This window comes from Heteronotia binoei, chromosome 1 (assembly GCF_032191835.1).
Source record: "Heteronotia binoei isolate CCM8104 ecotype False Entrance Well chromosome 1, APGP_CSIRO_Hbin_v1, whole genome shotgun sequence".
NCBI classification, from domain to species: Eukaryota; Metazoa; Chordata; class Lepidosauria; order Squamata; family Gekkonidae; genus Heteronotia; species Heteronotia binoei.
In genome coordinates, this window is record NC_083223.1 from 53,139,122 (window position 1) to 53,166,516 (window position 27,395).

The window sequence follows — 27,395 nt, forward strand, 5'->3', positions numbered from 1 at the left end:
TTAATTCATGCCTTGGGATCTGTGTGGGCAGTCTCACTGATCAGGACCTGCCCAGGATCTGTTTGATTGTTTTATTTAATTGTATTGTGTGTTTAATTTAATAAACACACAATATTTCCATTTTTTTTAGAGCTGCTTTGGGTCCTTTTGAAGAGAAAAGCAGAATAAAATGCAGAAAATAAATAAGAAGTCCCTAGATATATATTATAGTTAAAATGTCCATTGGGGGAGGGTGTGAGTATTGTTCTGTTGTGTGTGTGTGTGTGTGTGTGCCTGAAAGTCATAGTTGACTTCTGGCAACCCCTAGTGAGACTTGGATGTTTCAGAAAGATGGTTTGTGAGCACTTAGTTCAGTCAAACCAGTCTTTTCACTTGCTCTCCTCCCCAATGAAGAAAAAGAAGTAAGTATTTCCACAAATTAAGAACAAGTTCCTACTCAACTAGAAAGAGCAGGGCTTTTTTGTAGCAGGAACTCATTTGCATATTAGACCACACACCCCTGATGTAGCCAATCCTTGTGGAGCTCACAGTAAGCCCTGTACTAAGAACTCTGTAAGCTCTTGGAGGATTGGCTACATCAGGGGTGTGTGGTCTAATATGCAAATGAGTTCCTGCTACAAAAAGAGCCCTGAGTAAGAGAATGAGAATTTTACGAGGGAGGGGGATGGAATTTCACAATTATTTTATGACTGACTGTCTTGGAACCTTCTTCAGCTCATTCTGCTGTTTTTAACAACATGATGGGCATCGGGGACAATAATCAGTAAAAACTGTTAGGTCTCTTGTACTTCTCCCACCAGTACAAACAGAAGTACTGTGATGTGCATACCAAGGCTGCAGTCACACTGGACTGCTATCTGGCTGTGCTTCTAGTTGTAGAGGTTTAAATTGTTTCAGGAAGTGTTGATCGGACATCTGACCCTAACTGGCTTCATCGTGTGCTCACCCCATGGTTGATTGTTCAGATCATTGTGGCATCTTTTTTTTGCCTTTCATCCATGCATAAAAGCGTGTATCTGAAGCTCCAGCTCCTTTTTGACAGCTCCACGATCCCTCTGTCAAGTATTCCAGCCCTTTCAGCCTCCTTCCCTTCATCTCTCTTCCTTGAAATATATGGGGGAGTAGTCCCATTGACTTCAGTACATTTACCCTTGTGTCAATCATGGGATCAAACAGAAACTCTGATGCAGAAACAGGCGAGAGGGATTTTTTTTTTTGGGGGGGGGAGGATTTGTTGCTCAAAAACAACTCCCCTGGGGAATCCCAATCCAGAATGACTACTTGGCTATGGTAAGCGCCAGACTTTCTTTAGTGGCTGTTTACTCCACATCCAGTTTGTCATATGATAAGATGAGTATGACTGGGGAATGGGCACCAGATATGTCTGTGTGACCGAGCCCATTTAATCCATAAGAGAACAGCAACTATATCATGTCAAATTGCCCATCTGGCTGCAGCCCTCAAGTGGTCAAAGGAAGATGCTATTGTTGAGGCAGTGTCTGCATTACTGTACTGGCTGGATCTAGGGGGGGCAGTGGGGGTGTTTTGCCCCCGGCGCTGCCAGAGGGGGGAAGCGCCAAATGGGGCGCCTCCCCCGCCCAGGAAGAGAGAGCGGCTTCTTTTGCATTGCCACCCGGCCCGCTGGAATCCTTTCCTTTGCCTCACCCGCAACGATACAGGAATGCAATAATCGCTCCCTCCCGGCTGCTTTTCTTCTCTCCCCCCCACCTCTCCACCCCAGCCCCTTCTCATTGGTGCCTCATCATACACATCTCCCCGACAGCTAACTGGTTGTGTGTGTTGGGGTGGGAGGGACGGAGGGAAGAATCTCATGGACTGTCTCCTCCCCGCCTTCAGAACCAGCCTCTGCTCTGCATAAAAAAGCCCTTTGCCAGCAGTTTGCCAATTACAGTTCATTCCTGCAGCTCATCAAAGTAAAGCAGGTGAGAAAAAAAATCCCGGCTGACCATTTGCTGCTACAGAAACAGAGAATAAAAAGAAGAGTTGCTTTCTCTATTCCACCTCTGGGATTCTTCCGTAAACAAGACCCCCACCCCCTGTCCCTCCACCCTTTCCAGACTTAGAGCCAACAAGCCTGAAGGGAAGATCATGGATATGCTGGTAGGAGAGTCTCAAAGAAGTCAGTGATTGACTTGCATTGAAGTAAGTTTTGAGGGGAAAAGGTAAAAGTCGGATCTACACGGATCTTCATGAATTCATATGATTTTTACATTGAAATGAAATCAAACCACTATTATTCTGTAGATCTTATAATCTAAGACAGGACCACAAAAATCATGCCTCCACGGATTCGTGGCACCTCACCAGTGCAAAAACAGAGTTCCAAAGCACAGATCCTCATGAATTCATATGATTTTTACAGTGAAATGAAATCAAACAACCATCATGCTGTAGATCTTGTCTTAGACTATAGGCAGCACCAGAAAAATCATGCCTCCATGAATCTGTGGAACCACAACAGTGGAAAAACATGTTTCCAAACCACGGATCCTCATGGATCCTCATGATTTTTGCTTTGGATCCCCCCAAACTCACCATCCAATCACATATCATGCCCATGGACAGAGTTTGTACCACAGAAATCGTAGATCCACAGCTTCGTGGCAGCATCATGGACCAAAAACTTGGTTTTGAACCATGGATCCTCATGGATCCTCATGATTTTTGCTTTGGCCCACCCCAAGTTAACCATCCAATCACATATCATGTCCATGGACAGAGGCTGTACCACAGAAATGATATATCCACGGCTTCGTGGTTTTGAACCACGGATCCTCATGGATCCTCATGATTTTTGCTTTGGATCCCCCCAAACTCACTATCCAATCACATATCATCTCCATGGGCAGAGTTTGCACCCCAGAAACCGTGGATCCATTATTTCTGTGGTGCAAACAATGCCCATGGACATGATATAAGAATTGATGGTGACCTTCGGGAGATCCAAAGCAAAAATCATGGGGATCCATGAGGATCTGTGCTTCAAAACCAAGTTTTTGCTCTAGGATGCTGCCACGAAGCCGTGCATCCATGATTTCTGTGGTGCAACTCTGCCCATGGACATGATATGTGATTGGATGGTGAGCTTGGGGGAATCCAAAGCAAAAATCATGAGGATCCATGGTTCAAAATCACATTTTTTGTCCATGGTGCTGCCATGAAGCCATGGACCCATGATTTCTGTGGTTCAAACTCTGCCCATGAGCATGATATGTGATTGGATGGTGAGCTTGGGGGGATCCAAAGCAAAAATCATGAGGATCCATGAGGATCCGTGGGTCAAAATCAAGTTTTTGGACTATGGTGCTGCCATGAAACCGTGAATTCATGATTTCTGTGGTGCAAACTCTGCTCATGGACATAAGAACTGATGGTGAGCTTGGGGGCATCCAAAGTAAAAATCATGAGGATCACGTGGTTGGAAACATGTTTTTCCACTGTTGTGGTGCCACAGATTTGTGGAGGCATGATATTTCTGGTGCTGCCTATAGTCTAAGACAGGATCTGCAGCATGATGGTGTTTCATTTCATTTCACCATGAAAATCATGTGAATTCATGAGAATCCATGCTTTGGAACCCTGTTTTTGCATTGGTGAGGCGCCACGAATCCGTGGAGGCATGATTTTTGTGGTCCTGCCTATAGTCTAAGACAGGATCTACAGAATAATAGTATTTTGATTTCATTTCAATGTAAAAATCATATGAATTCATGAAGATCCGTGTAGATCCGACTTTTACCCAGACCCAGTTTTTATAGTATCCAGTTGCAAACACTTTGCATTTTTTGCTTACTTGTCCCTTGCAATCCTTAGCTCTTTTACCTCTTTCTCTCTCTTTGCCAAAATGCAAGCTGTAACCTCCTCGGTTGGGGCAGAGACTTGCCTTATGTTAGTCTGTACAGCACCCTATACAGGAACAAAACTAGTATATTATTACCAGTTCTCCTTTTTCAAGATGAGAAGCTCTCAAAATTTTATACTGACTTGTAAGACAGTCCCACTGAATTTAATGAGACTAGAGGAGAGGGGACCTAAAATTGCAGCTGAGAGTCCTGAACCTTTACTCAGAAGTAAGTTCCACATAACTCAGCATTTAGTATCAAGTATGTATGCTTGGGACTGTGACCTTCTTTGCTGTAGATCCCAAACAGTTTATGCACTTAAAGAAATGCAAACAGCTGTCAGATTCCTGGAAAGAAATGCATGCCATATTGAGAAGGGAAAACCAACCTGGGTTTTTCTCTTACTGTTCAGGAGAAGATCCTGTGAATTTAGGGGGAGATATTTGTGAGTTTCCTGCATTATGCAGGGGGTTGGACTAGACGACCCTGGAGGTCCCTTCCAACTCTAGGATTCTATGATTCTAAGTTCCTATCCTTTCGCCACTGCTGCACAACTCTAGAGAAGGGAATTTAAACTTTAAACCCCTTCTCTGGTGTGGCGCTGCAAAGGGGCGCACAAAGTTAGTTTTGACTATGGCTCAAAACGCTCTAGGGCCAGCCCTGCTGAGGCTTTCCCTCCCCATACAAACACCCGATGGGGTGTTTAAATGGAGTGTGTGTGTCAGATTGCCCACGGGTCCCTTCATTTTTTGAGTGGGGTGTCATTTTTTGGTTTTGCCCCCCCCCCTCAAAAATATGTAGATCCAGCCCTAGTACTAAGCAAAGTCGATGGGAGGAATCAGCTGTTCAGCATAGTTAGCTTTTCTATTACTAGTCCCATTTCATGCAAAGCAGCCTCTCCTGCTCAATATATAGAGTCTTTGGAACAGAACAGCCACTGTGTAGCATACAAATTGTAACTCTGGAATATGTCATGTGATAACTAGTTTTCATTGTTTTTGCATATCTTCTCTACTTAAAATGGGTACTGAGAGCTATATGTTTCCCAGTGAAAAATGCTCTTTTATTGGTCTGATTCTTGTGTAATCTTTACAGTTTTCAGATGGATCTTTTAAAATGCATAGATTCACTGTCGTTTTTTAAATTAGCTATCCTTGATTCAATGTGAAAATGTAAGTTAGGGTTTCTTCCCCCCAGTTTGTAATGTTTCAGTCATGCCAGGAATACAGGCCATCTAGACCTGGAATTTCCTAGTTCCTGTTTACCTATTGCTGTTTCTTTTTTACCTATTCTGATGCAGCCCTTATTTTCATTAATTTTTCATGTTCTGCCTCTAGGAAACTTCCCTCTGATTCTGGCACGTTCCCCTCACATTCCCTAGTGAACATACCAAGACAAAGGAATCATTTAGCTTCGCAATAATCTTTTCCTTGTCTGTCACCAATTTCTCCCTCACATGAGGAGATTGCAGGCATAGTTTCAAACATCCTGGTTTTTGTCTCTGTTCTTTAATGACCTTTCCCAATTTGCCCTTTTATTTTTGTAGCACTATGACTATTTTTAAAGGAGGTCATCATGTTTGTAAATGGCCAGCCTCATAGAACTAGAGTTCTTGGTGTTACAGTGTATTGTTGGCTTTATAGTGAATACTTATGTGCTGATGATTTTAGCATAAATAATATATTTGCTCTGACAACATACAAAAAGCATCTGATACCACACTGATGTAAACTAAAGCCATTTGTTCTTGCTCTTTGGGTATGTGAGCCAAGTTCCATGGTTAGTCATCAGCTGTTCCTGGGGATTTAATCTTCTGTGAACAGGTAGAGGGCATTAATATGTATACAGTCTCGTCCTCAGTAATGTTACATGTTTGTTCATTGAGAGTGTCTACACTAGCTACATTCTATTCTGTTTTTGATTAAATCTATGAAAACAATTCCTCTGCTTTCTTTTGTCAAAGACAGCAGAGTTTAAAGGCAAAGTGAGAACTTTGCTACAACCTGCACAACCCATTAATCTAAAACAGTTTAGCAACTATGTATTGTCGCCTAACAATGATTCTGAAACTTTTTGAAGTGGGCCCTATTTCTAAACGTACTGGGATTTTTGGGTCCCACTTGCAAAAGTTCCTTTATACTTATCTTCCCTCACCCCAACATGAAACATAGGAATCTTGCTTCAGTTACAGTAAATCTAAACAAATTTGTTTCGCTTTTCAGATTTCTTATTAATATATACTGTTACTGAGAAACATGATTATAATAGCCATTTCACACACTGAGGGTTGGCAAACCCACATTATCATTGACTTTTCAAGAGCCATTCACCCTATTCTTTTCTCCTGGCCTAAGAGCTAACCAGTTATAATGTTGTGATCCACCTTTTGATCCCAGCCCACAGTTTGAAAATAGAGATGGACAGAAACCAGCTCACAAATTAAAGTTCATGATGAATTTTGGGCAGTTTGTGGTTTGCAAATTGAAATTTGTGGCAGGTCAACCAGCATAAATTTCCCACAAACTTTCCAGCAGTTCATGAATGGATACATTTCCCAGACAGTCTCCACTTGATTAAACTGCTTACAAAATTTCAAAACAGGGGGAATTCTCCAGCCTTGGAAACACCATAGGGACCGTCCAAAGCTTAATAGGCACTGCTAGCTGACAGTAACAGAGTTCCCATTCTGCTCTGTGGCATCAAAATGCTATATATACCCTCAGCTCAGTTCCACATCTCCTCTGCTGGCAGTTAGACAGAGGAGCAGGGAACTTGTTAAAACCAGAGCACATTCCTTTGTTCATGATTGTGAACACCACTTCCTTAGTGGGGTTTGGGTTTTAGGTGGACTCAAGGCTCTGAGCCATCCCATCTCTTTGTTTGTGCAGACACAAAAAAAAGACAATTAAATATTCAGATTTCTTGTCCCATCAGTTATTCTGTTGTTTGAGTAGAATGACCTCCATAAGCAATTCGTGTCCACCACCTTTTGTCTCACAAGGAAAGCTTCTTTGGACTGTGAGGGGTCTCTCATTGACTCTTTCAGGAGAGACATAACTTAGAAGTACTGGTGATTTCATTTACTATAGGGACATATTTTGGAGGTGTATGGGCATGCACTTGAGAAAGTGCATCTTTTCAAAATTGCAGTTGCATGTATGAATTGATTATACTGCATGTTTTGGAGAACGTTGTGTCCTGTACTGTTATAACTTTATGAACCACACACATATATGTTATATATTGTTTATTATTTGAATACATAGCATTCTTATCACAGTATTGGGAGTGTACATTGGATTAAAACAAAGGTATGCACCAACAACCAACCTGTAGCACTGACCCGAAGCCCCTCTTTAATATTAAAGGAAATAAGGTAGTAGACATATTTCTAGGTTGGTGTCATAATGACTGCAACCGGAGTATACATTTTAATTATAAACTATTGTGTTCTGTGACCAGTAAGGGATCTTGAGGCTATTCCAAGTTTAGATTAAACTGCATTACAGAACAAATTGCACATGGATGAATTTCAGAGAGTAGACAGTATAGGTCTGACAGCTGGTTTAGACCTCCATTTAGAATCCCCTCAAAAGAAGGGTAACGGTAGCATTGTTGATAAGAAGGTATGTCAGTAAAATAGGTCCATATCAGGTTAAATGCATTTGATCAATAATTGTCAAATTTAACATATTGTATTTTACATGCATCTGTCCTGGGCCAGCTTTTATTAATAGAAGAAAGATGAAGGAATATAGAAGATACAACATAAACAGAAATTGAAACCACTATAAAGGTTAGGATTAATATGAAAATGAGCTTCTTAACATGGAAAGAAAGGAATGAATGCCCAAAGAAATTAACTAAATGATCTTGGAATGAACAAGTGTTTTTCTGTAGTTTCCTGAACAAGGCCTGCATGTATGAAAAGCAAGAACAAATAAAAATACTCACCTTTAACAAAATAAGTGGCTAGCGGAAATACTGACATTTAACAGAAGAAACATAAAGAATGTACAAAAGCACGGAGGAACACTTTAAAAAAAAATTAGAGCTGAAGGGAGAGGTTGCTATGCAGCCTAATTCTTCAAAACACTTCATCAGAGGCTGGGCTGATAGAGCTCCTTGAAGGACGGACTGTTCAGCTTGCCAGAAATCACCATGTGGTCACTTTTTTGCAGGCAGATGGAGGAGCTGAGTCTTGGCAGATAGAGTATGTTGCACACTTTTAAGTTACACTGTATAAAGTATTTCTCTATTAGTGGCATAACCCCATGAAACATCACAGTTTCCTTTAAAGTGAAGAGTTAAGACAAACAGGGAGAATAATCTAAACGTCAGAAATTAAGAAACAACAAGAGGGGAGGACCCACCATAAACTCAGAGAGGATCTATATCCCCATCCTGGTCCTTACGTCTTCTTGCACACCCTGCCTCGTACTCATTGCCCCTGCTGCTGCTCCATCCCCTGTTGTTGTTACTTCTTCCTACTTTTCTCCCACCACAGCTTGCCCTCCCCTTTCTTTATTACATTACAATAAGCATTCATTGTTCCTGGACCGGCAGTATTCATCATTTATACCATAAGCAGTTGCAGCTTGAGTTGAAGAAATAAGCTTCAGAGAAGCATCTGTAGTAGATGTGCCATCTTTATGAGTTGTGAACCTGCAATGTGTAATATAGGCAATGTTGAAAGAGTGAAGGAAAAAGAAATGAGAATTGAAAAAAAATAACAGTGGATAAAGCATTAGAGGTAGGGAAGATGTGTAAACCCAAGTGGAAAAGAGGAATATACAACACAGAAAGGTTATGTGGAATGGAGGCATCAAAAGGTGAGTGAAAGTGCAGAATAAAAGTTTGCCTATAATGAAAGAAGATGACAACAGGAGGGGAAATAGACAACAGAAAGGAAAAGATGGAGAAACCTTTCTCTCCTGATCTGACACTGACAAGCATCACTGGCTGTCAGAACAACTGACTGAAATCACAGCATCTGGCAGAGGATGCCCAGATCACCTCCTGCAAAGAGGGAAGATGAAATCAGACATGCTAGCTTGTGGAGGTGGTGGGAAGTGGAAAGGGGAAAGTCTTCTCACTGAGCATCTGAACAACAGTTGTTTTATTTTTAAATGTGTGAATGTTAGAGAGAATCTTTTTCTCTCCTTTTTGCTAAGTAACAAAAATAGAGTCTTCATGCAGGATCTCCTCTAGTTGTTCAAAAACCCAGGGAGAAAAGTAGTCAAAATTAACCACAGGATCTTTTCCTTAATCCCAACCATCCCCTCAGCTCCAGTATCTATCAAGGTCTTTTTATGATCTTTTATGACATTCCTTTTTTAAAAGGGTCTACTGTTTCCTAGGAAAACATGAGGGGTTTTTTTCCACCCTAGATTTGGAGTAACAGCAGGCCTCAGATTCAGCAGGAGCTCACAGGCTTGCCCAGGGCTCTCCTTTCTTGCATCAGGTTGCTTTTGGCTGGGGGAATATGCTAATGAGTTATGCTAATGAGCTCCACCACCTATTTTTCTACAAAATGACCCCTGAGTAACAGTATAGATAAATTGGATCCAGTACCTCTAATACAGAGATTTGGTACAAGACCCTGCCATTGTGTTTACTTCTAAAAATCACAACTTGTGTACAATGCAATACGTTTGGTATGTATCGCCAGCTAGATTGCAAGTTTTAATTCCTTTCTGCAATAAGACAATAAATCAAAATGCTAGTTGATTAATCACTTGCAGCATTACTACTGTAAGCAGCAATGCTGCAAGTGAAGGACACGTGGGGCGATTTCCCACACAGCTTACCGAGGAGCGAAGTCCCTCCTCACCGCGCAGCGTCTGCTCGGATTTCCCACCAACTGCTCCGCAGATTCAGGAAGTGCCGGACCTTTTGCATCTCAAATGGAAATCGCTAAAACCCTAGTTTACGTTAGCAATGCAAAAGGTCCGGCACTTCATGAATCCGTGGAGCAGTTGGTGGGAAATCCGAGCAGACGCTGCGCGGTGAGGAGGGACTTCGCTCCTCGGTAAGCTGTGTGGGAAATTGCCCGTGGTTTACTTTTTAAGGCTTTTCATTTCTTGGGTATTACTGTAATAGGGAGGACATGAAAAAAGATGTTAGCTCACAAAAGACAAAAGAAGCAAATAAATATTCAAATGTAGATGGCCCAGCTGTGATGGGTTCCAAAGATCTTTCTGAGCTATCAAACAAGTCAGCAGCTGAGCTGTCCTTGGCTGAAAATAGACTTGCCATGCAACCAGAAATTGCCACTCTGGGTGGGTTCTCCAGCTGCATCTGCTGTAGCTGAAAACTAGCCAACCTCAGGAGCAAAAGAGAAATTGGGAGCTTTAAAAGGCAACTGTCCCATTTGTCTGCCTCTCGCAGATCCAGCTGCCATAGGTCTCCAAGGTCTTATGGTGTTCATAGTTAGCAGTTTTGAACTCAAATTTCTTACATCCATACCTAGCACATGGTGGGAGCTGATTTACATCATTGTGTGAAGCAGCAACAATATTAGATCTTCATCGTGTGTCCTTCTCTGACCACTTGCCTCCATGTGATGGCTGTCCAGTTGATGAGCTATTAATTAATTAATTTTATTTATTTATTTACCTTAAATTTCTATCCTGCCCTCTCCGCAAGTGGACTCAGGGCAGCTAACAATCAATTTAAATATTTACATTTACAATTTAAAAACCAATAAAATACAATTACAGTTAAAACATTCTATGGTGCTGTCTTTAATATAGGTGGATTCTTTTCCTGATGGTGATCAGATAGTAATCATACCTCTTTAGAGATGTGGGGTGGCAGTCTTCTCCCGGGTCAGATGTTAAATACCTGTCGGAACACTTCTGTCTTGCAGGCCCTGTGTGATCAGGGGCTCAGTTACATAATTTCTCCTCCAAAAGTGAGTTTTTTAAAATTGTTATCAAGATTGTCCAATTACCTTAAATACTACTCTTGTTAGGTTTGCAATTGTTTGCATATACCAGGGGTGGCCAACGGTAGCTCTCCAGATGTTTTTTTTGCCCACAACTCCCATCAGCCCCAGCCATTGGCCGTGCTGGTTGGGGCTTATGGGAGTTGTAGGCAAAAAAAATCTGGAGAGCTACAGTTGGCCACCCCTGGAATATACTATTATACCATCATCATAACGCTTGTTACAAATATGCTTTATTGCAAATAAATTTAGTGGCAGTGAGCATGCCTACAGGAACAAGAGCATTACGAGAATATACACTAAGGTGTGGTGAGTGATTGTGCAAAGACTGTTTTTCCTCTTGAATAAGCAGCATTTCATAAATGGAATAGATTTGGGAAATGCAATTTATTGGATGATACCTAGCAGAGACTCACTGATTCAACAGTGAAATGTGACAAATATCTTACAGGCCCAACCATAAGTCTACATTGTGATTCTCAAGCTATACAAATCTTTCTTTCTTTCTTTCTTTCTTTCTTTCTTTCTTTCTTTCTTTCTTTCTTTCTTTCTTTCTTTCTTTCTTTCTTTCTTTCTCTCTCTCTCTCTCTCTCTCTCTCATATTGTAGTTTGTTTCTGTCTTTTTAATAATAGCTTTGAGAATGGTCACAGCCTTCTCCAAAATCTACTGGGTCAGGGATGGGGTGAGGGGGGCAGGACCAACAGTTTGACTTGTAGATTACGGAATAGTTTCATGTCATTATGTGCAAAAGATGATGTGATACAGTGTCAAACTACATGAAAAACTTGTTTCACTTTAGCTGTATAAGAACATGAGGAGTCCATGAAAATTAATGTAGAGAACTGGGATTCACATTTGCTCATGCCAGCATCAATCATACAAGTCTGGCCTTAGGTTTTTGAACCTAAAGTAAAAAAAAAAATGACAGAACACTGCTCGTGACTGGGGCTTAATTTTTAATGATTCTCCAAGGTGATGACTGGAGGCAGAAAAACAGAGCTCCCCTTGGAATTTGGCACTTGAAGCAGAAGGCTTCACATTACTTTATGCTAAGGCAGACCCTGAGATCATCTTGAAAAATGCAAACAGATGATTGAGAGACATAGGCTTGCAGTCTTGTTCAGTTATGCATACAGTCAGTTCAACTAAAACCGACAGGGTTTATACGCCTCTAAGTACAAGCAGAATTGAAGCTGCTATGTTTAGATAAGTTCTCAGTGGGATTGTCTTTCTGAAAAATAAAATGCAGTTGTGATTGGGTGGTTGGCTTGTTTGCGGCTTTCTTGACTCATATTTAGAAGGAATACAGCAGGGCGAAGAGCTATAGTACATCATGAATATGAATTCTCAGCTTCCTGCTCTTTGATGTCCTCTAAAATAACTTCCTGCCGAGCTTGCCTGATGGTTCCAGAGACAGGCTCCCTGCTGAATTGCCTGGCTGGGAATTAAAATATATGCTGCACTTCTCTTTGGTGAGAAATGCTCGGTGTGCTGTCCTGACTAGCACAGTTATACATGACTGGATATTTTATATCATGATGGTAATTCCCCCCCCCTCCTCCTCTGCTTTTGATGGACTTTCCTTGTTTCACTAAAGTCAAAGGCAAAATCTCCTCTGAATTTCAAGGCACCATGCAGTCGAAGCAGAAAACTTATTCCGTGACTACATGGGGCTAATATCTTCCATGACCCAAATACCTGAGCCAGAAATCACCGAGTGTATTTCCCAACAGAATCATCATGGCCTATGGATCCCCCTTAAATTGCTTAATGAAAATCACTGATACATATCACAGATCCATCAACTTAACTTCTGCCCAGGGTAAATTGGAAGAAAGCATTAACACTTGAATTGTCAGATGTATAGACCAAATTCTTAAGTCAGAGCATGTGAGTGCTCCATGAGAGCACACAGAGATTCCTGTAAGTATCTGTCCCTCCAATACTTGTGTGCAGGAACCATTTGTGAAAACCAACACCTTGTAGGAACTATTACAGGAAGAATTCTTATATAGAAGCACTGCAAAGATACAAACCCACTTGAGCTCCAGACATTCTCAAATGCAAATTTCTGCTGGTTTGACCTGGGCCACTGAAAAATATGACAACTGTTTTTTTCATATTACCTTAACTCAAGGCACCGCTACAGAGAAAGCCCTGTCTCTGACACCAACCATTTACAATACTAGAAGGATTGCGAACACATATGGGAAATAATGTCAAAATCTCATGAGCCTCTCATTTAGAATCTCATGAACCTTTTCACAAAATCTCATCAAAGGCTCCTAAATAAGAAGACAGGTGCTCTTATGAATCCATAACTGGTTGAAAAGGAGGAATTAGAGAACAGGAATAAATCAAAGTCTGTGGCTCAGGACTTCATAGCCATGTTAACACCAGACCATTCTGTCCCAGACCATTCTGTCCCAGACCATTCTGGGGCTTGGATCTTACACCTTTTTTTCTACTTATGCTCCTCTTTCTGGATTGATGATGCATACCTTCACTGCCAGAGAACATTTCTCTGGCACTAGGCATTTTGACTAATGCAAGACTAATACCTTTCAAGAAGCTGAAAGGTGATTAGAGCAGGAGGAATGTGTTCTACCTCTTCACATTTGATGAAGAAGAGCTTAAATGGTGACAAACTGTAGCATCCCAAATGAGTTCTCACACATAGGAGAGGGTCCATACTCAAATTTTCTGTACTATCAAATGCTGCATGACCTGTTATGGACTGATACTTGTCTTGTGAGATTCTGAATCTGAGGAATTCAGAACCTCTACAAAAGTGTGGGGTTATTTAGGATGGTTCATTTCCAGAGGGTAATGCATTCATAGTTCCATGAAAGTCCTCATGGAGTTTCCTGGTGAGCAGGCTAGTGCTTCTGGTGAAGCCCTGGGTTACCTGTGGAATATAACATTTATATGGGTGGTTGACACAATCACTCCTAGATGCTATACAGCACCTATTCTGGTCTTTGGATTTATTCAGACTCACCAGTAAACCAAACGTAAGTGGAGCACATTTTTGTGCCTATTCACATGTTCCATAGGGGTTTTTCAAATAAATAAGGAAACAGAAGAAACTACGGTATAGATGTGAACAGACACCAATAATCCCGGTATGATCCATGTACAGACTTAGGCTAGTACATTAAAATAATAGCACAGGCCACTCCTATGTATTACTTATTATGAGACCTTATGTGTAGCACTTCCTAATAATGATCTCATAGCAACTGGTGGTTTGGCTATGGAAATGTTATGGGTTATTAATTATAATTATCAATAATGTTAAGTTGATAATTTAACATATTTTCACTTATGTAAGTGGGCTTTATTGTACTGGCTCTTTGTTGCTTTGAATTTTGATGTAGTTCAGCTGTTTAATTATGAAATGTTGCTGACCCCTATGTAATGCTATTAAGATAGGGTTTTGTTTTTTCAGTTTGGAGGTTTTTATTCTAGGCCTCTGAAGATGTTGGCTCCAATAGCATGACTTATTTGCTAAGCGTATCACAGACAAAATTTCTCAAATTTGTTGCAACTTAGATGCAACTGGTTTGTCAGTTTAGTTTTGGAATATTATTGGACTTCACACCAATCCCGGTTGCTACTGAAGCCCAACTATCTAGGCAAATTGCTGGGAAACATATAACCTACCACTTAAATACTTGATAGGGTTGCCAAGTCCTCTTCAAGTCCTGGCGGTACCATAGAGTTTTAACTCCCAAATGGCTAGAGCGTCTGGGAAAACCATAGAGTTTTCCTGAAAACGTCTAGAGCGGCTCGCGTGCGCACTGCCATTTTGATGATATCACTTCTGGGTGGCGTCATCATGCCAGTGACACAGGGGAGGTTCCCCCTGCCAGTCCAATGTGGGCTGGCGGGTTGGGAACCTCCTGAGCGGGGGATCCTCCAGGAAACATGCTTGTTTTTAGAGTCTCTTTGCAATCATTCTGCTTGAACTTGGACATTTGTGATGGTTGGTTCATCTGGTGAGAACTAAATCCCCCCCCCCCCACTTTAGTAAAGCAAGGTTCAGTTTGCTTTATTTGTAATGATCAAATGGATTTTATGATGGTAACACTAGTCCTAAATTGGGTTACATTTTGCATGTATTAATTAAAGCCCTAAACATGTGGGTGTAGACAAAGGACAATGAATATGCTTTCTTCCTTTTTTGACTGTTTCTTGAGAGTTCTGGATCAACCAGAGCCAAGGGCATCAAATTGGTGGCCATCATAATAATACCAGCAGCATGGCATGGTTTCTGCTCTCACATGCTTTGTTGGGAGCATGGGCCAAACCCAAAAGTGATGAGACAGGGACTTGGGCATATTCATTCCCACCTGCGGTGTAGGGAACAGATGTCTTTCTCTTTCTGGAAATGTGTTAAGTGTGATTGCACACATGGCTTGGCTGTTCCCTGGAAAGGAATTAGATTGCCACCTGGGAATCACTGTGGGAAGAGATCAGTATTTTAGTTGTTTCAAAAAAAAATTTCAGTGTTTCATCAAAGGATGCAGCAATTAGGGACAGGATAAGAAAATAATGTATCTGAATAAAGGCAGGCACAAACATTTTAGAATGATTTTAAAATGTTTTACAAATTAGATGAAAGCATGTACTAAGCCTAAATGGTACGAATCATGAGAGCTCATATTTCGGATAAGGAATCAATTGGAGTGTCTCAGTTTTTAAAAACTGTTAATGGCTCAGCCATTTAATATTTGTAGTTTATTTTCCTTTCAAGTGGCAGCATCGTGGGGTTGGTGGAAGAGCTCGCTCAAGAGAGGAAGGGTGGTTTTTACTAATTTCCCGCTTCAGGCTGCAGCCTGCAGCTTCGAAACCCATGAAGATGCGAAGGAATAGCTTTTCAACAGGCACAGAAGGTTGCAGTAGAAAAGAGAAAGTGGTAAAAAACCCACCCTTCTCTGAATTCTCTCCCTCTTTGTGGTTCCTTGCCTATTGCAAAGAGGATAGGTTTCATTTGGGCACAATGAGTAATAAATGTTATCATCCAGTTGCTTGAAAAAGCCTGCAAGAGCAGTGAGGCAAGATTTCCCTCTGGATAAGCTGTGCTGACTGTTGTCAGCAAGGCATGACTTTCTGTATATTTGATATTTGCCATTTAGGACTTTTCCTTTGTTTTCAGAATCAGGAGAGCTGGAAATCATGTGGAAAAGTTGAGTAGGTAAATACTTTATATTAAAGAAAAAAAACCTACACACACAGTCAATAGCAGCAAAGGAAGCGGCAGTGTTTGTGACTGAATTTTCCAAAACTATGTTAATAGAGAACACTTGGGATGCCACAACAGATTTCTGTGCCTTCTGTGCGGTTCACTGGTTTTGCTCAGAGGGATATTCTGCATCACCCTTGGCCAGCAACTGCACAGGTGCATCTTGCAATGAATAAATTATGTGTGCCAGTGAACTAAGAACAAATGGCAAGAGGCACACAGGACTTGAGCAGTGACAGCAATCATGTCTCTTGCTGTCAGCAGAGGAGAAGGAAAAGGGCATCACCTCTCCCTCTCTCTCCAGTTTTGCCCATCTCTAATCTCCCTAGATTCATTTCAGGCAGCTGGAATTTTCCTTAGAAAGTTAAATGCTTGCATTTCAGGGGAAGCCTGAACACAGCTGTTTATAACTTTTTACAAGGACTGTTTTGGTTCCTTATTTTGATTCTTTCTAAGTTTATACACATATGAAATTTAAAAAAATATTTCTTTTGAAAAAAAAAATGTGGACTAAACGGAAACTTTCATTGTCCAAAAGCTGACACATTAGGCTTCCAGTTAGTTAAATTCATTGTGTGAAAGCTTCAGAGCAATAGGCTGACAGCAAAAAAGAGTATTTAGATGGAGGGGAAGGGGCATTTTTATCAAACCTTTGGAAATGGAAAGCCAATAAAAAATGAGGCTGAAAGTTTATGCTTTTTACAGTTCACGCAATTAGGTTTAAGTTACAATGATGAACTCTTGAAAAATGTTTATATACACAGACTATTCTGTACACCTGTATGGAAAACACAGTATATAAATTTTAAAAGTATATTTATACTAGGAATAAGGCCCGTTGTGAGGAAAAATACAATGGGCTCTAGAAAGAGGTTCTGGACAAGTACCCCCCTTGCCGTCTTCCCACCCACCCAAGAGAAGCCCACACACACACACACACACACACACCCCACACACCCCCCCACACACACACACCTCCAGGGGAACAGATTCTGTACTTAGAGTCTCAGAGTGGTTTACAGTCTCTTTCCTTTCATCTCCCCGCAACAGGCACCTGTGAGAGAGGTGGGACTGAGAGAGCTCTGAGAGAACTGGTCCTTTTCACATTACTAGTCTAAACCAGATGTTATCCATCAATGGCTTGATTCCAAGTAAAGTGATACAGGGATGGAAGTTTCACACAGCGCATTTCCTTCCATTATTAATGAGCCATCTCTGAGGAGCTATGCTCATTTCAAACAGTGCCACTTTCTTTTCCTACCCCTTTTCACCCTGCACACAATCTTGCTCTGAGTTTGTTTGTTTTTTAAATTCATATGTGAGTGCAAAACTGCTAACCTCTGAGAAAGATCATGCACATGGTAAAAGGGGGCAAGGGGAAGAAAGCCAGGAAGTGCTATGGGCATTTCAGACAACACACCACAGAGATTGAGAACTGCAAAGAGGGGGTTGAAAATGGAAGAAAGCAGCTTACATCAATAGCGGCTCAGGCTTGCTTAACCAGCAGGAGGCTACCAGGTTTGTATGAAAATGTAAATAAATTCTGCAAGTAGCCAGTTATTAAAATGAGTCTGTCTGAAATGACAGGAAAAAACCATTAGTAACCAGCAGCTAAAAAGGAATAGGCAGTCTGAAAAGGACTAACTATGACTGACCCAAGGCCAACCAGCTGGCTGCCTGTGGAGGAGTGTGTAATCAAACCTGATTCCCCATATTAGAAGATACACCAAACAAAACAACTTTTTTACACATTTCCCATCCAAATGCAGGAAATGAAGCAACAAACATACAGGTTGGTGTGTAGAGTAGAATATAGTGGCCATTGCCAGGTAACTGCAACAGTATTCAAGCCCTGGTTTCTATTAGGTAAAGGCAGGGGGAAAGGGCTGTTTTGGTCTTTGAGGGAGGACATAATGGGGCCAGTCCCAGCAGTAACCACTGGGCAACTTGCATGACCCTCTGAGGGCTAACTACTTGCTACTGTTCAACAGCAACCATTTCATGAAAGCCAGTGTGGTGTAGTAGTTAGAGTTCCCAACAAGGATCTGGGAGACCCAGATTCAAATTCCCACTCAACTGTGGAAGCTCACTGGGTGACCCTGGCCAGTCACACACTCAGGGCTTTTTTTGAGCAGAAATGCACAGGAACGCAGTTCTGGCTGGCTTCGTGTCAGGGGTGTGGCCTAATATGCAAATGAGTTCCTGATGGGCTTTTTTGTAGGAGTGTGTGAAATAATGGCGGTGTCAGGGGATATGGCCTAATATGCAAATGAGGTCCTTCCGCACACACACTTACAGCCTTAACTTCCTTCCTTGTATCTGAAAAAGTGGTCATGCACATGAAAGCTCATATCCAGAACTGAGATGAGGCTTAGTTGGCACTGCACAACTTGGCCTGTGTTCCTTGGAAGAGTCTGCTGGGGGAGGAAAGGAGGGAAAGCTGAAGACAGGAGGGCAGATAACAGTGGGTTGACTGGTATGAAGGAAGGAGAGCAGGAAAAAGGGATTTTCAAAGAAGGGAAAGAGGAAATAGTGGGGAGGGAGAAAGTAGATTTCACCTGCAGTTCTTCTACTTATATCTTGTAGTACCTGACCTGACATCAGTGAATCTAGGTTACTAGATTCTAGGTTGACTTCATCTGGTTCATTTTGCCTCTCAATAATATTGATCAAACTGATGTCAGAGTAGTTAGGATTTTATGAGGAGTATGCTGCTAACAGAATGGAGACTAGTAGAGTTGCAATGCAAAGTTCAGGTGTAGTTCTTTGATTATTATGCTTTTCTGTTGAAGCTGGCTTTTCAAGGCCTGAATGAAATAGAAAATACAAAATAAAATCAATGCCCTTGTGATTTCATCCTTTTCATGAAACACCTTCATGGTTTTTAAAGTCTTAAGACTTTAAGAGAAGGCTTAATTCTACCTGGCTTTTAGAAAGCAATTATTTTCAGTTTCTGGAATCCACCAAGAATGCCTTTTTTCATAAGCTTATTACTTGTATATGGTTTATAAATGAATTGCTTGGAAGTTCTGCTCTTTCTGCCTTAATATTTTGTAAGACTTGAGAAGGAAGATGATATTTAAGGCTACTGTACAGAACTATACAGAACGTTGTGGTTCTGCAGTTTTGCTTGCATAGGAATTTGAAATTAGCATGTTATGGAATTTTTCTCCAGTGCAGTGCAACTTTCAGCGCAGTGCAACATTGGATTGCTTGCATCCTGCAGCATAGCTGCTAGGCTGCAAAAGCAACGTTTGCTTCCCTGATGAGGGAAGAGAGGATTTTTGTCGGCCCATTTGGGCGTGAACTGGAGGGGGCGGGGCTTGGCGCTGTTAACGGCCAAGCCTCCGCTCCTCTTGGCAGTCCGTTTTCTTGTCGGCCCTCCCGCCCGCCCTGTTTGTTATGTAAGCATTTGCTTGTCATCTCTATTGAGGGGCCGGATAGGAATTTTTGACTGCCCAGCTGATTGGCTATTTCTGGGGTGTGTTTTTCGCCTACCCTACATAGCAAAGCAGTGGATTGTGGAACTGGCTATCGGGAAGTGCATTTTAGGTACCAGTCACTTGAGTTTGGCAGGTTTTACTGGGTTTGGGTACTTTGCAGCTAGGGGAGGACCACGAAGCAACCCCCCCCCCCTTTCTGGGGAGTTTTTGGGGTCTGGCATAGGCAACCTTGGGTTGGGTGACCCAGGTTGGGGAGAATGCAGACCGTCCAGGAGGCTCAACTAAAGGGTGCCTTCCTTCGAGCCGTGCGTCTGGTGGTTGGGCCCTCTGGTGCGGGCCTCCCTGCTGGGCTGGCCTGGCGGGAGCTGTTTCTCACAGCTGCGGCTGGGGGCTGGGTCTCTCGCCCGTTAATGGCAGGGGAGCGGTCTGCTGAGACCCCTAGCCCTGACCAGGCCACGTTTTTGGGTGCCCTTGCTGTTGGGATTATTATGATGAATAAAGTGACCCATAATTATTCTAAAAACCTTGTGTCCGACTCTTCAGTCCGATCTAGGCGGGCAATGCCTCCTAAAACTGAAACTCTGTGGCAGTCGTTCACATCAAAGTGTCCCGAGTGAGTTACTCAAGATACTTAAGTAAGTGAATCAGACCTGTTGCTAACCTTTTTCCAGGGGAAGATCAACATGGTGATAATTGGCTTTGACTTTCCTCGGTGTTTGTCATCTACTGCTTGCAGTGTCCCATGTAATACACTTGGGGGCTTTTGTGTAAACATTTTATATATTACCAGTGCTCTGCAGCCATCTTTTTAGCCCTATACTATTGCAGTTAAAAAACCAAAGGTATTGGATGATGAAATAGAAGAAAATACCAGGTTTGATGATTTAATAATTAAAAAAACACAAGAAAATAAGACCTACATTGCCCTATAGACTATATTCTAAATAGATTGCAAATTTTTGTATACCTACTTTATATTCTCAAAACTGCTTCTGATCTTGGCTCATGGCTGACAGATCTAATAAAAAAGCATTAGCTATCACTGCAAGATCTGACAACTTCTGTGATTTACCTAGCATATTGTTCAGTGCCTGGCTAAGACCCCCTACTATGATATACTTCATATATATTAAATGTACCTCCAAAACTCTTTGCACATGAGACTTTAATAGGACATCCAGCTGAGCACCTGGAATTGTTGAAACACAACTGTGGAAGAATACAGTTGTCAATTATGCAGAACTGATCCAAGCAAATTCACCCTTACATTAAGACAGAATTCAGGGTTTCCTTCTTGCCTAGCAAAACTGCAACAAGCATGGGTAAATTATGAATCAGTTTCATCATAACATCTTGGAAACGAGTGATGAAAGGGGGGAAATTATACCTCTCCAAAACTACTGTAGAGTTGGTGGGGAAACTGCTCTGTTTTGGAGAGGCTATAAGTTGTTTCACACTTTGATCCCTTATTATTACTCTTTACTGAAAGAATATTCCCTTGCATGGCTTTTTTTCCTCTTGGGAAATGTGGCAGAACAGAGTTCCAGAACCTCTTTGGGGAAACAAAATTCTCAAAAAAATGTTTAACAGTTCATGGGGGGCACCTGTGTGTTTCTCATTCATTTCCGTCTTGAGAGTCCGGCACTTCTTTTTCCAGAAAAAAAGCCCTACTCCTTCCATTAAAAATGTTTAAACCCACAGAATCTGGACTGAAGAATTACGCATATTTCATAGACACTGCAATTCCTGCACAAATAACATTATCACTTGAACTTACCACGACTGAACTACTCAATGAATCACCTCTGTGTCTCCCCCCCTCCCCAGTTCAGCTCAAATACTGTGCAGAGCAACTCTGCACCAGGAAAGTAACCATTTCTACAGGCTTTCCTGTACAAGTTACTTCATATATTATAGTCATGGGCAGATCATGCTTTGGTAAATAAACTGCATTAATAACGGATGTGTTGCATCTTGTTGGGGATCTTCTCCAAAACAAGTGAGGAAAGTCCCTGTCTCTCAGAATCATGCAGGGTCTGCCAGTGACTTGTCAAATGCAGATCTCTTGCAGTTTGCCCCTTCTTTGCAATTGCACATTCAAACCCACCGCTTAAATGTCCTGCAGCGTATCTACCTCTTTTTATTGTTTAAATGATACATTCAGCAAATAGGCTTGCTAACTGCAAGGTGGGACCTGGAGATCTCCCCGAATTACAACTGTTCTGCAGACTATAGAGGTCAGTTACCCTGGAGAAAATTTCTGCTTCGGAGGGTGGACTTAATAGCATTATACCCTGCAAAGGTACCAAATCCCATCCTCGCCAGGATCTATCCACAAATTCCCAGGAATTTCCTGGCAGGGAGCTGGCAACCATATCAGTAGATGAAGTGGCAGCATTCACTGAGAAAGGAAGAGAAACATGATATGTGGTCATAATCTTTTTTGCACACTTGTATTATCGATTGATGATTGTGTTAATTGTATTGACTCAGCCACTCACCCCACCCCGAGGCAACAGAGTTGAAATACTTATCTTACCTGGGGCTTCAGGATGAAAGAAGGAAAGATAATCCACTGAGGCAGCAATGAGACTCTTCTCCTGGCCCCAGCTGATGAAACCATCAGCTAGTGCTGAGGAATAGGTTGCTTGCTTAAGGCAACTTAGAAAATCACCTGGATCTGGCCAGCAGCTGTTCAAAGAGGGCCACCTGGCCCAAGGAAACAAGCATGGCTGGGCTAGACTTAGGTGCAGGGACAACTGGAAAGGGTGGCTGATTGGATCTTTGAGGATGAAGAAGCTGGGGCTAAGCCAGAAGGGAGAATAAAAGGAGGGTTCCACAGGCAGGTCAGGAAGGAAAGAGGTAGTACAGTGTCAGGAGGCGAGGCTGAATGCTGCTCCAGGGGGAGGAAAGGAAGGACTGCCGGTGGTTAGCCGGTGGTTAGCCAGTGTCCTACCAACCCCCAATTATGATGCCTCAGGAACTAGTGGAGAAAACATGATAGTGAAGAGGATGAGGGATGCATTCTCGCAAGGGGTGCTAATGCAGTGTTTCAGGCATAAGCAGATATTTTATCAAGTATGAGTTTATCAACTTATTAGTTTATTATGGTGATCACAAGTAGTGAGCAGACTGCGAATTGATCAAGCACCCTGGCCAGATTAATTTCCTGGTTGTGGAGAATGGGGTTCACATCATTTTCCCCCCTTAAAGCTGGATGTGAAGTGAACCAGGCTGCCTGTGTAAGTCCTTAGAGAAACATTTGCTGGTCAGGATCTAAAGAAGGCTTTGTCATTTATTGGGTGATCTGACAGGTCAGAAGGGATCCAGGGCAAGGTTTTGTAGCAAATGGTTTTTGTTTTTCATTGTCTGCACTAGTTGTTACATGTTTAGCGACATGCCTATATATGTATTATAATGTTGATCTATATATATTACAACAGCCACCATAATCTGTAAATTTAAGTATTCACATCTTTTAAATGTCTATCTGAACAGGTAGATACTTTATAATCCACTATCAGGTGGGGGAATCAATAAAGGAAAATTAGATTCTTCTTTAATTAATCATAATCTGATAGATCTAGTGACAGAACACTTCTCTGCTGAATTAGAAATGGCAAATCTGATGACTTCTGAATTATAATCTTTTTTCTCCATAAATCACATCAGCTAAGCTTGGTTAGGAAGTTCACAGTGTTTTCTTCATTATAAAGGTGAAAAGTACAGACCCAAAGTTTCTCTGTCTGTATGTTGGGGCCACTCTGGAAGAAGGCGGTTTCCTTCTCTCTTTTCCTCCCTCTTCCCAAACTACATTTACTGTGGGGCACTCACTGCCACTGTACTGCTGAGCTAGATGAGCTACAGCAGCAGTGACGGTGCCCAGCTAGTCAGGTGGAATCTTCGGGCTTTCCTGCTTTCTCCTTTTCTATTCCTTGTTCAACTTGTTTCTTTGGGTTTTTCTCCTGTTCCACATGCATTTTGCTCCCTCTAGTGGTTGATCTGACATAAAGCAGGTTTATTTCCAAGATAGCTCCCTGCAGATTTAAACTGCAAGGACATAGCCTTGAAATAAACCTGTCTCGCGTTGGATCAACCACTAGAGGAAGCAGAACATGTGCAGAATAAGGGGGAAAACAGGAACTGAACAATGAGTAAAATAAGAATGCAGAAAAGCCGTTTCTTTCCTCCTTTCCTGGCATTTTGAATGCTGATGAAGCATTCAAGACCCAGAGAAGGGTGGGAGGTGTAGTGCAGGGGAGTGTCTCTCTCCACCTAGTTTATTTGTCTGGCCATTGTTACTAGCCTTGTGTTATAGTAAAAGCTGTCACAATGCCAGGTGTCATTGGGAGAAGGGAGGGGAATGGCCAGATGGGGGTAAAGCAATATGTGCACAGTGGCAACCCGAGGGCCGCTGCCCACTGCTGTCCCCCACAGTGTTTCAACCCCCCCTGGGGCCATGGCAGTCACCCGCCTTCTCCTTCCCATCGCCTCCCCCCCCACAATCACAGCACACCTTGGCCGGCAGGGCCCAGGGGGGGGCAATGGGACGGGACAGAAAGGGAAGGAGGGGGTGGGTGGTGGCGGAGGAGGAGGCAAGCATGCCATGGCCAGCAGGGCCTGGGGGAGGGAGGTGAGAGGACGGGACATAAAGGGAAGGAGGTGGCAGGTGGCAGAGGAGGAGGCAGGCACACCGTGACCAGCAGAGCCCAGGTGCAGGGGGGCGGGAGGCAAAAGGACGGGAAGGGAAGGGAAAGGAGGGGTGGATGGTGGCGGGCAGGTGTGTGGGCAAAGGAGTGTGCAGGCATGCCGTGGCAGGTGTGTGCAGGCATGCCGCGCCATGACCAGTAGGTTCCAGGCCCTGTGGTGTGATCACATGGGGGGCGGAAAGGTGGCGGGAAAGGAAGGGCGGGCAGCAGTGGTGGCGGCAGGCATGCAGTTGGGTGTGCAGGCGATGGAGGTAGGCAAACTAGGCACTTGCCTGGGGCACCAGGTCGGGGAGGCCAATTTGGTGCACCCACCTAGTTTGCCTAGTGGGCAAGCCAGTCCTGTATGTGCATACAAGGCATTTCAGGCTTACAATTGGTCTTGGTATAAACTCAATTTGCTTTTTTCCCCTTCAATTTTGTAGGTTATACACACACAGCCAGATTTAACCAGCATTTTCAGTCTCTCTTGGCCAATTCATCCCCTTACTGTAATCCCGGTCCCCAAAATCGATGCCCATGCAGGTCTTATGTCTTCCAGCATAGTCTTTTTGGTGGTCAGAGGAGAAATTATGTACCCTTCTAATGTACAGAAGAACCTCCCAATATTTTGTGCTTAGACCCATACCCCATGGCAGCCATCCCCTGTTTTTATCTCTTGGCAATCATTTTGTAGTGGCTACGATTGACTATTCTTAAAGTTCTAAAAGTGCCACTATGTTCAATAACATTTTGGATCCCTATTCTACTGCGTGGAAGAGGAAGGTATCAGTACTTGTCTAAGAATGATGCATGCTTCCCTCTTCCCACCCTTGAAACACCATGTGGCTGGAGACTAGCATCATCTTGCCATGATTTGGCCTTTGGGAGGAGACTTATGTGAATATGGAGCAGTAGAGTTCCTGCTAGTCTCAAATGAGCAAGAGAGAAGTTTGCAGACAGTGCAGCAGAAATTTAGTGTGGCAGCTACAGTGGCAGACATTTTTCCTTATGGACCCATTTTTCAGGGACCAAGTATAGAGGCCTCGTGGGAGTGAGGCTGCAGCTCTTATAAAATATACTGCTTTCAGCAGAGAAAGGATAATCTTGGGGGCAAATTAAAAAAACAAAAAAAATACTTTTAAAACTTTCATAAACCACATCATGGTCCTAGAAACAGGACAAGGGCATGTTTTCCCCCCAGTTTTTGAGTCTGTGAACAACTTTTCAAAGAGAGAGTAATCATATTATAAAAACATATTCTAACCCTCTTAACTATATAGAGGAGGTGACATCATTTGGAGCCATTGATTTGGAGTGTTGACAAGAAAGGGAGTTGTCATGGTTCCTATTTGACAAGACAGCAAATAAGAATTGTGAGCTTTTCCCTGCAAATGTATTCAACAATATGCTATCCAAAACTGTAAATGTACTGTTTGGTAACTTTACTTTGGTAACAAAATGAATAACAAAGTCATTCATTCCATATCAGTAAAGGTAAAACTGTTTACCTGATCTATGATTTGTACACAGAATATACTATTGCAGGGGTGGCCAACAGTAGCTTTCCAGATGTTTTTGCCTACAACTCCCATCAGCCCTAGCCAGCATGGCCAATGTCTGAGGCTGATGGGAGTTGTAGGCAAAAAACATCCGGAGAGCTACCGTTGGCAACCCCTGTACTATTGTATATCTGTTTGAGAAATACGTGATCGATCTTCAGAATATTTAGGCACTTTCCACTCTAGAACAAAGTCATTCTTTGTAGAAAAGTAACAAAAAAAATAGAGGGTTATTTTAGAGTCTTTCTCTGTACTGGACTAGAGAGCCAGTTTGGTGTAGTGGTTAAGTGTGTGGACTCTTATCTGGGAGAACCGGGTTTGATTCCCCACTCCTCCACTTGCAGCTGCTAGCATGGCCTTGGGTTAGCCATAGCTCTCTAAGAGTTGTCCTTGAAAGGGCAGCTGCTGTGAGAGTCCTCTCAGCCCCACCCACCTCACAGGGTGTCTGTTGTGGGGGAAGGAGATAAAGAAGATTGTAAGCAGGATATAAATCTGCAATTCTTCTATTCTTCTTCTTCTTCTGAGTACATGAGATCTCTCTTACATGGCAATACAATAACATATCCTTATTAAAGAATAGTCTATCCTACCTCGTCATGAATTTGATGTTAATTTGATTTTCCCAGATCAACAGATCATCTGTACATTTTCTTTTTCTTTTTTCTATACAGTACCATTTATTTTGAAGTCTTCAAAAGTTTTGTTGATGTGCTGTTTGTGTGTATGTATATATGTGTGCGTGTGTGTACACACCTATGTAATTCCCTAAATTTATGAAGCAGGAGTGGGGTTTTGTTTTTTGGTGTTTTTGTATTTGGCATGGACTGTTTCTAGGAATTTGACTATTGCCCTATAAGGAGAGCTACAACTCAGTAATACAAGATTGTATTCCTGATGAGGCCAAGCATTCAGCTTTTCTGAAGGAATCATCAGTCGACACATGTAGGTTCAGGAAGAAGAGAGGTCTGACTTCCTCAGCCAACCCTTACTTTATTTATACATTCTGTCTTGAAGCTACATATTTGCTTAGTACATAGTGTTTAAACGAACAACAGGATACATCTGTTCAAGGGGGACAGACCATTGTTTACAGGATTCAATACAGTCATCAATTTGTCAATACTGCAAGGGTCAGCATAAAGAGTGAGAATATGGTTGAACATGGATGTGAGATGCCTGTGCTCTTTTGACTCTTCAGACACAATGGGGAATATGGGAGCTCCAGGCTGGTATGCCAGGCACATGGTCGCATCCAGTTCCTGTTTGTGGTCTTTGTGAGGCCTGAGAACCAAGCAGTTTCTCAGGGCAGGATTCCCACACTTTTCATTTGTACTTTATTGCAGGGGTGGCCAACGGTAGCTCTCCAGATGTTTTTTGCCTACAGTTCCCATCAGCCCCAGCCATTGGCCATGCTGGCTGGGGCTGATGGGAGTAGTAGGCAAAAAACATCTGGAGAGCTACCATCGGCCACCCCTGCTTTATTGCATTTTTTTTTTACCTTTTGATTATTCTAACAAGTGCTAAATGTGTCAGCTGTTCAGATACCAAATACTGCAGTGGAAACTAGGTAACCTGTTAGCTTCCTCCCTGCCTTTACATTGGGATTCCCGTTCATTTCCATGGAAACCTGTAACTCCAGAAGAA

The 27,395-nt window shown here is 42.4% G+C and overlaps 1 protein-coding gene across 11 annotated transcripts in view; it reads left to right on the forward strand.

The window, feature by feature from the left end:
- The window catches only part of MYT1L (myelin transcription factor 1 like), a 513,986-nt gene that overhangs the window by 243,360 nt on the left and 243,231 nt on the right, over window positions 1-27,395 (forward strand). Inside the window, exon 1 of one of the 11 annotated variants that reach the window (XM_060234458.1) lies at window positions 7,571-7,659. The exons of the other annotated variants lie outside the window; for them this stretch is intronic. The gene's annotated coding sequence lies outside the window, so the exon portion shown is untranslated. Of the gene's footprint in view, window positions 1-7,570; window positions 7,660-27,395 lie in introns of those variants that run through there. 11 annotated transcript variants of the gene reach the window in all.